Source organism: Saimiri boliviensis, chromosome 3, assembly GCF_048565385.1.
Source record: "Saimiri boliviensis isolate mSaiBol1 chromosome 3, mSaiBol1.pri, whole genome shotgun sequence".
NCBI lineage: Eukaryota > Metazoa > Chordata > Mammalia > Primates > Cebidae > Saimiri > Saimiri boliviensis.
The window spans coordinates 129,717,541-129,729,714 of NC_133451.1; positions in this window are offsets into that span (position 1 = coordinate 129,717,541).

A 12,174-nucleotide genomic window follows, 5' to 3' on the forward strand; every position below is an offset into this window, starting at 1 on the left:
GCACCTTGATACCTAAAGAATACGTGAAGGAATTAAGAAACTAATAACTCCTGAGAAAATAGTAGATTGATCTATGTGAGTGGAATATAAGGTAAACAGAAGGGCATAGCAGGAAATAAACTTTCTAAAAGCTAAGGAAACAAATCACTAAGGAATTTTTATGCTGTATTAAAGCTTTTAACCTTGACTATGTTGATAATATTGAATTTACCAGTGAGAGTGGCCTGATTAAATAGGCATTGTTCAAAGAATGTAGTGTCATGTCATATAAATCAGGTAGGAGATCCTCCAGACACCATTTTTTTAAATGCATAACTAAATAGAATGATAATAATGATGGCAAAAGGTGGAGTTATTTGAGGTATTAGTTAGAGATGGATTTTCAAGGGACCTAAAAATATGAATCAAATTGGAGAATTCATCAAGTATTAGAATGAAGGGAATATGTGTCTGTTAATTATTTACACTCTGTCTTATATCTCAAAGCTTTTGTGATAGTTTAGAGAAGTCTATATACTTCAATATGATTATAAAAAATAAAGAAAGAAAAATAAGAGGTAAAAGAAGTTCAAAATATATGGTAAAATAGGTGAGAATATATCGTGTATATCCAGGCAATAAAACTGGTCATACTATTTCAATATCACTTATTTAAACACATAATTAATTCAAATGTTATTGTTCAGAGTTTTAGAAAAAGAAACTAATGGTAAGAAAATTATTTAAACTCAATAAATTTAAAAATACGTGAAAGGCTGAATAGCTAAATAATTGGAGAATAAAAGGATATGTCATAATGAAATGGAAAGAAAAGAGGAAATAAAGTATTTATTAAGTGCTATTTCATGCAGGAACCATTACGGGAATGTGCACATGATTTCTCTCATCTGTCTATGCATTTGACTCATACTCTACATTTCTTTTTTTGGCTCTGTGACAGTGAGGCAAGCGTGAATAATGTTTATCTTCTAAATTTTCTATAATATGTTTGTATTGGATTTCCTAAAACTATATTTAAATTTACATTAATTATTTTCTGTTTTTTATGAAATATTTAATTTGAAAAGGATCATAATCACGGGTACTCCTTTTACTTCTGAGAAATTAGAATACAAGTGATTAAGAAGTAGAGAGTAGGGCCGGGCGCGGTGGCTCACGCCTGTAATCCCAGCACTTGGGGAGACCGAGGCAGGCAGATCACGAGGTCAAGAGATCGAGACCATCCTGGCCAACATGGAGAAACCCCGTCTCTACTAAAAGTACAAAAAATTAGCCTGGCTTGGTGGTGCACGCCTGTAGTCCCAGCTACTTGGGAGGCTGAGGCAGGAGAATTGCTTGAAACAGGAAAATGGAAATTGCAGTGAGCTGGGGTGGTGCCACTGCACTCCAGCCTAGCGACAAAGCGAGACTCTGTCTCAAAAAAAAAAAAGTAGAGAGTAGCAGAGTGGTTACTAGAGGCTGAAGAGGGTAGGGAAGAGGAGGGAGAGGGAGAGGTTGGTTAAAGCATACAACATTACAGTTTAATAGGAAGAACAGGGTGTAGAGCTCTATAGCACTGTGAGATAACTACAGTCAACAATAATTTGTTGTATTTTTTAATCGCTGATAGAATTTTGAATATTAACACAAAGAAATGATGAAGGTTTGAAATGATAGATATGCTAATTACCCTGATTTGATCATTACACATTATGTGTGTGTTTCAAATATCACACTGTAGCTTTTAAATATGTATGGTATTATACGTCAATTTTAAAATGTATGTTTTTTACAAATTAAAAAAAAGTTTTAAAAAGAATCTCAGTAATTAGAATTGATATGTGCAAAGCCTATGGCTTGTTAGTGCCAAGCTTACCAAACCTAAAATATCAGTTTCTGAATTAAACTAAGTATAAAATCACTACATTTGAATTCCTATGGCTTTTGTAAAAGAAGATGATATAGTGATTACTTCCAACATAAATGTTTACATGAAATTCAAACCTATATGCATGGACTACTGTATATACCATGTTGAGCATAATTTTAAAAAAAGAAACAGGAAGACTAGTCTAAGAATATAGGAAAAAATAATAATAAAGAAGATCAAGAATAAAGACTTTTTAGAAAAAAATTGGGACAGGTAAAGGAAATGAAAGAAAAATGAACTTATTCTCCTAGGCCTACTTTCCCATTTAAATTAGAAAAAAGACCATCAGAATGCATGCAAGTTGACTTGTTATAGATACTTTTGCAAGGCTTATTATGAGCAAGATGAAGGCTATCCTTGTTTGTCAAAGACAAATGCCAATACAACTATGAAGAGTAAATTACATAATTTACTCCCCATCATTTTTCCAACTAAAAATCCCATTTTATTTGTAGACACAGTTAACAAGAGAGACATTGGATATTTTAATACAGAAAGAGTCAAAAATAGTCACAGTAACCTAAAAACTTCTTATTAAGCATCTAGTTACCTGCAACAAAGTAAAACAAATGTACAAGCAAATTATTGAAGTTGGAAAGTTTCTATAAAGAAGATGATAATTAACTATACACTATCCATAGTACCATTATAAGATAACAAAAATTTGTTATTGTTTAAATTTTAGGTATACAATGTGATGTTGTGATATATATGCACAGTGAAATAACTACTGGAGGTAAATAATGTAACATGTATATTATCTCACATAGTTACCTCTTGGAAAATGTCCAACATACAATACAATACAATACAATACAATACTATACAATATTATTAACTACAGACCTACAGACATCATGCTGTACTTTAGTTCTCTACATTCATTCATTCTACTTAACTGCTACGTTGTACCCTTTGACCTATATCTTCCCATTCCCACTCCCATTCTATTCTCTGTTTCGCTGTTCTTTTGTTTCTGTTTTTGTTTTTGTTTTTGGTTCCACATATAATAGAAATCGTGAAGTAATGTTTCTTTCCATGTTTGGCTTATTTCACTTAACATAATATCTCCAGTTTCTTTCTTCTTTTTTTTTTTTAGACAGAGTCTGGTTCTGTCGCCCAGGCTGGAGTGCAGTGGCATGATCTCAGCTCACTGCAACCTCTGCCTCCCAGGTTCGAGTCATTCTCCTGCCTCAGACTCCTGAGTAGCTGGGGATTACAGGTGCTCACCACGGCCGGTGTGTAGTTTTAGTAGAAATGGGGTTTTGCCATGGTAGCCAAGCTGGTCTGGAACGCCCGACCTCAGGTGATCAGCCCGTTGGGATTACGGGCGTGAGCCACTTTGCCCAGCCAGCCTCCGGTTTCATCCATGTTGTAGCAAATGACAGAATCATGTTTTTAGCAAACTGAATAATAATTCTAATCATCATATATATAATTGATACGTTTTATGGGCTGTGTTTATAATTTTATTTTTTGTAAACCAGGTAAATTTTCTCAGGATATTATAGGCACTATAGAAATCTGTTTTCCCTCTTCTCTTCTCAACCTTGCTCCACAGTAAACTTAAAAATGGTCCTGATTCTGCACAATGTGCATCTTGAAATGAGAACTCATATATATTTCTTCACTTGTGGATGGGAGATTAAGCACATAATGATTATTGCATTTCTTTCGATTCTCATTCTTTTCAGGTTTTTCAAATTTGAAATAGGCATCTCTTGAGTTCTCCTTATGCCTCTCAATAAAATAATATTTTATCAGAACAAAAAATCTGAATATCTTTTTCTACTGTTAAATAATGATTGGTCATCAAAATTGGGTAAGTGCAAGTCTCTCTTAAAACACAAATCTGTATACAATGCTGAGTTTTGTCTTTGGTGCAGATTTCTACATTTATGATTGGAATATTTACTAGGAAACCACATAAGAAATCAAGGGGGCTCATGAGAAATGGGTGCTGCGATACAGCACATAGACGCTAAAGCGGTTCATAATGGGTCTAAGAGGCAGTGGGGAAATGGTAATAAAAGAAACGAGGGAAATTATTTCTGTTCTAATCATACCCCTATCTTATTATAATAGCATTTTTTCTGTCTTCTTGAGATATTGCTGATTCTCAAATCTTCAGTCAGCAAAAGCAATCAACAGTAAACTGACAAATAAGTCAGTAAGTTCAAACTCCTCAATCAGTAAGATTGAACTCTTGAAACATATTTCAACTTTGCCAAGGAGATAGCGACATAGCCCATGTCACCATGGCCAGCGTAAAGTGAAAAACTAAATTTTTCTTTATTTGTTCTGAAAATGTCCACCTTTATAATGACTGCAGAAATCCATATATATATATATATATATATATATATATATATATATATATATTATATATATATATATTTAGGTGTGATGTGGTGCTGAGAAGAATGTATATTCTGTGCATAACTGCAGAAATCAGAATATGTAACCATTACATTTAAGTGTCTCTTCACACTTATTAAATTTTAAAACCTAGATGGGACTTGAAAAATCATCTCGTGACTACTTCATCTTCATTTTATAGAAGACAGGGTTACACGTTCAAATTTATATTTCCATTTTTCTGCGTATAAAATTAAAGAAAACAGACACTTTTACCGAGTGACATCTTGATTCAAATGACACTCCATATTGGCATCAAAGGCAGTGCTAGACATCCATTTATTCATCTTTAAAAGTTACAACTATTGAACATCAGGAAAAACTTTGAATAAGACAGTCACTAAAGCAATTAAGCAAATAATGCTTGTTCCTCTCCTCTTATAATAGGACATAGAAGCAAAGTAAGAAAAAGGCATTTACTGATGACAGAGTCTAAACCAGCAGTAAAAAAAAAATTCTATATTTTTTATATAATTAGAGGAGAAAAAGTCAATTCTGTACACTTTACCTTTGGGTGAATGACTTGTCCTGAATTTCGAATTTTTTAAATTTTTTATTTCCACAGGGTTTTGGGAAACAGGTGGTGTTTGGTTACATGAGTAAGTTCTGAGATTTTGGTGCACCCATCACCCAAACAGTATTCCTTGAACCCAATTTGCAGTCTTTTATTCCTTACCCCCCTCCCACCCCTTCCCGTGAGTCCCCAAAGTCCATGGTATCATTCTTAGGCCTTTACGTCCTCATAGCTTAGCTTCCACTTATGAATGAGAACATACAATGTTTTGTTTTCCATTCCTGAGTTACTTCACATAGTATATTAGTCTCCAGTTCGGTCCCAGTTGCTGTGAATGCCATTAATTAATTCCCTCTTCATGGCTGAGTAGCATTCTATCATATATATATATATATATATATATATATATATATATATATATATATATTTATTTATATATGATATATATATTTAAATTATATATATTAAAATATATAAATTAAATATTTATATAAATATATATTTATGTATTTACTATATACAGAAATATTATATACATATTATATATATTTATATAAATATACATATTTATTATATATATTATATATAAATTATATGTTTATATATTTATAAATATATATAATTTATAAATAAATATATATATTTTTGTATAATATAAATATATATATATATATATAAAATGGGAGATATATATATCATAATTTCTTTATCCACTTGTTGATTGATAGGCATTTGGGCTGTTTCTGTATTTTTGCAATTACAAATTGTGCTGCTATAAATGTGCATGTGCAAGTATCTTTTTTGTATAAATCTCGTGACTGCTGGCCGGGCACAGTGGCTCATGCTTGTAATCCCAGCACTTTGGAAGGCCGAGGTGGGTGAATTACCTGAGGTCGGAAGTTCTAGACCAACCTGATCAACATGGAGAAAGCCTGTCTCTACTAAAAATATAAAATTATCTGTGCACCGTTGCACATGCCTGCAATCCCAGCTGCTATGGAGGCTGAGGGAGGAGAATCACTTGAATTCAGAAGGCGGAGATTGCGGTGAGTTGAGATTGTACCATTGCACTCCAGCCTGGGAAATCAGAGAAACTCTGTCTCAAAACAAACAAACAAAAAATCTCATGACTTCTTTCTCATGACTTCTTTTCCTCTGGGTAGAAATTCAGTAGTGGGATTGTTGGATCAAATGGTAGATCTACTTTTAGTTCTTTAAGGAATCTTCACACAATTTTCCATGGTGGTTGTACTAGTTTACATTCCCACCAGCACTGTAGAAGTGTTCCCTTTTCACCCTATTCATACCAACGTCTACTATTTTTTTATTTTTTTTTATTACGGCCATTCTTGCAGGAGTAAGGTGGTATCAAATTGTGGTTTTAATTTGCATTTCTCTGATTATTAGTGATGTTGAGCATGTCTATGTTTTATATCTTGAATTTCTCTTTACCTTAATAATAGTGTATATAATCAACAATAGTGCCATGAAATCTCAGGAAAAAAAGTATATTCTCTAGTGTTAAAAGGGAAAATTTTAGCAATTATAGCACAAATCACTGAAAGCATTTTTTTAATCTTTGAGAAAATATTGCTTTGCATCACAAAAATGTGTGTTGTCTTAAGGATTTAAACTGCAGCAATTAATATCAGCCTTGTATATTTATGTTGTGTTCATGTTCCTTCAAAATGAACAATATTTTTATTTCATAGAAAAAAATCTCTTGTTTTTATCATCTATCCAAAATTTTAGTGTAATATACATTACAGTACAATTTTGGTGAGACTATGAAACTAATTATTAGAAATAATGGACCGAATTTTTTTTCATGGATATGCCAGTACAGCATTTGAGGATAAACGTTATGCAAACCCAGTGCCCGGATCTTGATTTCTGCTACCATTGTCCAATAAAAGGACCAGCACTCCTTAGAGACATGGCTAATTCAAGGACTGGGATACGAAATATACAATATGAGCTTGAGCAACTCATAGCACCAGAAATGAAGCAGTGCTCAAAAATAAGAGCAGGGAGGTATATCAATGTGACCCAGGAGCCAACTGAAAGAGCTTCTAGTAGTCAAAGATAGAACAATGTGAGCAATAAATAATGTATTGCTATATTGTAACCTATAGTATATTTTTATCATAAAGATACATAATGAATATCCATACTGATATAAATAAATGATTGAATAAAGAAATGGAGAAGAGAAAATTTCCATGGTTAGAAAAACTCCAGTTTTTGTGTATATCCCCTTTCAAGGAGGTGGAGCATAACTCCCTGCTCCTTTGCTGTGGGTTACACAGTGACTTGCTTCCAAACCATGGAGTATGGAAAGGGGGTAATAACTTTGCAACGAAGAAACATGGCAAACATTACCACCACCAGGTGTCAAACTGTTGTAAAATAAAATGCTTAGAATGTTCTGTATTTGAACAACAGGTAAAATTCCCTTTTATGTGGATGCAGTCACTAGAGAATTATTTAGTATATTTTTTCTAGACCAGCACATCCTCTGTTTCTTACAGATAAAGCTAGAAAATATTTTAGAACAATTCATAATGACTTATTCACCAAGGATTTATTAAGTATCTAATATCTGTCTTCACTGCTGAGGATAATAATTGTAATGTGTAAGTAGGAAAAATGAGGTGCAGTTATACTTTTCATGCATTATCTTAATCATAACAAAAGGTTTTTACATATTAGAACAAGGAAGTTGTAAGAAGTGTTGGTGAGTCTCAATTTTATGAGAGGGATGGCATATAATTTAAAAGTCTTAAAGAATCTGCAACTGAGGAGAAATAAAACTTTAACCATAATTCCAAGCATGCCATTTAAGCCCAAGTCTTGCTGTCTCCGTAATTATAGCCACAGATGCTTCTATTTTAACTGCAGGAAAGACAAACAGGTGTAACAGGTGTCGGGCTTAAGTCACAGAAATTCAAGCTTCTATTTCCTGATGGAAACTACATGATTCACCTGTATATCATCAGGGTGAGTTGCTTATTAAAGTTTAATAACATAGGAGTTGTCCGGAATGCTTATGAAATAACTAATTAAAACTAATTATTATCCACATATGTGGTTAAAAATAAAAGTAAAGATAATTTCTCCAAATATGTTCTGTTCATTCTATCTAAAGCCTAGAAAACGTTCTTAAATGCAAAACTACAAATAACAGATAATTATTTTAGCCTAAAACCAGAGTACATTAAAATATGGTCATAATTGTCAGGGGAAAACGTGGAGAGTTCCTATAAATTTCAGCAGCAACACCTTTGCCAGTAGTATATACATTTTATCAAATTATTTTCTATCAGTGTATTTTCTATAATATTGTTATACTGTAATTATAGCAGCTTTACAAACAAACACTATTTTTAAACAGGTGCCATAAACTTAATAAAGTCAAAGTCCTTTTCTTCCGAAGATTAGGAATAGTCTCTCCTTAGCCTGACAAAGCATAGGAATGAGGAAAAAATGAAATAATGTATCTGAAACCACTCTGTAAATTTGAAAAATACCATAAATATATATTATTACACTTTTTGCACTAGATTTTTACGGGAAAGCATGCTATTCCTATATAAATAGAATTTATATTTTCATTCTTGACAAAGATAAAGTTATTTTTGAATTTGTTGACTAGTAAATTATGCCATTTGCAATAAAGTGGCCCTAATAACTTAGTTGTAAATACACAAATCTGATTTTCCAGCTAATTGGTGGTACTTTAAAAGTTTGTATTAAATAAAAATATATATACAGAACAGTACACATACCATAAGTTCATAAGCTTAATGACTTTCTTTAACAGAGTTTAATAAACACCCATACTGGACATTACTGCATTACCAGCATCCAAAGTCCCTCAAATGCCTCCTCCAGTCACTATCCCAACTATATTCACTTCTCACAGGACAGTTTATTTTTGCCTGTTTTGAACTGTATTTATATAGACCCATTTAACATGCCAGCTTTTGTATCTGGGTTCTTTCACTCATCATTCATGTTTGTGTGATCACTCCAGGTTATTAGGTAGAGTATAGTTTGCTCATTTTCATTATAGAATTCCATTTTGTGAGGATGCTGTAATATATTTACCCATTTCTTTCTTAGCAGGTGTTTGCATAGTGTTCACTTTGAGACTAATACAAATATGGCTGAATACGCAGTGAACATTCTACTGCGTAACTTTTGGTGAATATATGTACATATTTCTATTGGATTTCTAAGTCTTAGATTATGTATATGTTTTCCTTTAACAGCTATTACTACCAGCTTTTGATAAATACATAATAGGTAGAGAATACTTTTCCTTAAGAAAAGTACAAATAAACTTTCCTGCAAAATAAATAAGGAAGAAAACGTAATCTACCTCTGAACTCTTGGTTAAATACCAAGGAGGAAATAAATCTATTATTAAAAAAAAGTTCAAATAAATAGAATAAAATCTTTTTAAGTTATGTACCAAAAGAATTCTCATTTAGGACTACTCTTCAAGTGGTTGACTTTTGAGAAAGGCATGTGATAATATAGGTGATGTATTCTCAATTTTCACTTGTGAATAATGAAAAGAATGCTTATTGGGGCCTGAAACAGGATCCAGAATGCCCTTTCACTGTATAACATGTCAGAGTAACAGATGGCATACTCTGTAAGGAAAATTAATTTAAATAAGTCAAGTAAGAAAACCTACCTGTTTTGATAGAAAATACATTTTGCATAAGAAGGTAATCTTATTTATTGCCTACCTGGGCTGGTAATGTATTCAGGTTTTCCAATCTATTCCTTTGTGATAAAACAGACTTGAAACTCTTATCTTGAGAGCTACCACTTCTCAAATCCTTCTGCATTTAACATGTTCTCATTATATTTATCATTTATTTATAAAGTTTTGTGTTTCCAATTAACAGTATTTGCCTCCTGTTCTTAATTATACCAATAGCAGGAAACTATCCATTTTAAGCAATGACCTAAGCCTTGAAAAACTGTGAGAATGTAATTACGATTCTTTAGTAAGTTAGATACTACATATACATATATATAATGTTCTAATTTTAGATTCATAAATAAAATGTGTTAATTCTTAAACATTTTATTTTATAAATTTTACATTTTCTAATTATCAATTACGAATATTGAAACATGCAATGCTTCTCCTTAGTATAATAAACTTTTAAAAAACATTTATCTACATAATGTTAATATCCATTTTACATGCTAATGTCAGAACATTAGCCTTCAAAATACCGAAAATACCTTTTTTATTTGACCTTCAAATTACTGAAAATAACTTTTTTATCAGCAATATTATATAATGTCTTCATTGATGATTTAACTATATTGAAAATATCAACACTAGAGCTTATATCTGCATAGGTATATGTATGGAGGTATGTGTATATATCTGTGTACTTGCACATAAATTTTGGTGTAAATAGATTATACAGGTGTATATAATGCCTCAATAAATATGAATGTTATTAGTCATTAACTCAAGAATCGTCTTCAGTTTTCTATTATGTGCTAAAAACTGGAAGTATGACAAGACTGAGCACAAGTAAAATATGGCCTAGAAAGGAATGCAATACATGCACATAAGTGAACATAAGTTACACAAATTATGAGCCATGAGAAAGGTACACAGCAATACTTGGTTTGCGAGGGTAGTGTTGTATTTTATGGAGAGTGAGGAGCATGGAAGAATGATAAAAACAAGATGTGAGTTTTCAAAATGATTGGCAAGAGACTAGATTTATGGATAACAGAGATAGGCACCATATGCAGGAAGAATAGCACAGGTAAAGGCATGGCGCCAGGGCAAAGGATTGCAAGCAGTTTCATTTAATTGAGGTAGAAAGTATAACTAAGGGAAGGAGTAATCTATAGAGATATGCTATGTCAATTCTCTCTGACCCAGATGACTTAGTCATCTTAATTCTGAGTCAATACTAGGCAGCAAGTTTCCGCTGGGTCACTTAAATTCCTAAATCTTTCTTCTCTCATATGTAAAACATGGAAGTTGAACAAGATTAAATGTTGCCAAACAAAAATTCATGAAACTCCAGTGGTAAATTCATGTTATGAATAATATGTGATATTTAATTATATGTACATATAAATATTTCCATTTGAATAATATGATATGTCCTTCTACCCTAGTAGACAAATATGCTTCAGAAACTTGTGTCATTTAAAATTTTTTTAATGTATACTTTTAGATATAAAAATTACTATCATTTTGGATAATATAATTTTTTACTCAGAAAACTAAAAGAAAATTTAAAAAGAATAAATAGAGAAATCAGAAGTATGCCTGCAAAAAGTGTATACAAATGATAACATACTTGATGATATTTTTAGAAGAAAATAATAACTAGGATAAAAAGAGAATTCCAGGAGTAATTTAAACAAGACATGTATAATATCTATGTAAAACAAAATTTAAGAGGTTGATAAAGAAGTAGCATGAATTTTACCCCACGCTTTTAATTAAAACCATCACAAATCAGAAAAATAATTGGAAAGTCATACTGCCTTCTTGGATAGGCGCATTAAATGTTAAAAAACATACACATTCCCTCTAAAAGAGGAATATGTTAATTTTTAGAACTTTTTGGAACCAGGGAAGCTAATTCTGATATTTTAATGGAAAAAAAAATAAGCATTTCAAAGAACATTCTGACAAAAAACTATATTGAGGAATATATACCTTCTAGATGATATAAAACCACAATTTTAAAAACTATTTTACTCATACATGAATAGATAAATCAAAAGAACACATGAAAATCCTCGAAATGGACTAGACTCATAAGATGTTTGATTAAAAGGTAACGAAACTGGTGGGTGGAAAATAAACTACTTAATAAATAATATTGAAGACACAGAGGGGTTCCAAGACTTTTTAAGTATATTTATAAAATAAACATAAAGAAAAATAAATTATATGTAGTTCAAAGGCTGAAACACAGAAAAAGAAGTCTGTAACAGCACTAGAAGAAAATGTAAAAATTTTTTAAGTAAGTAATGAATGAGAAAAGTACTTCTAAACACAAAACAAAGAACTGTAAAAATATAAGTAGATTTGAACACAAACTATTATTTTTTTAATTTGCTAAGTATGAAAAACCATGACAAGAAACAAACTTGAAACATCACTTGCAACTCACGTAACAAGGAAGGAGCTATTTTCTATTTTTCTTTATGTATCTTCACAGATTAAAGATAATTCTAAGTTTGTTAACACTTTTTCCTTTCAGAGATATAGTATATTTCCCTCCCCTCGGCTTTGAACTGACACTTATTATTTTGAAACTATAGT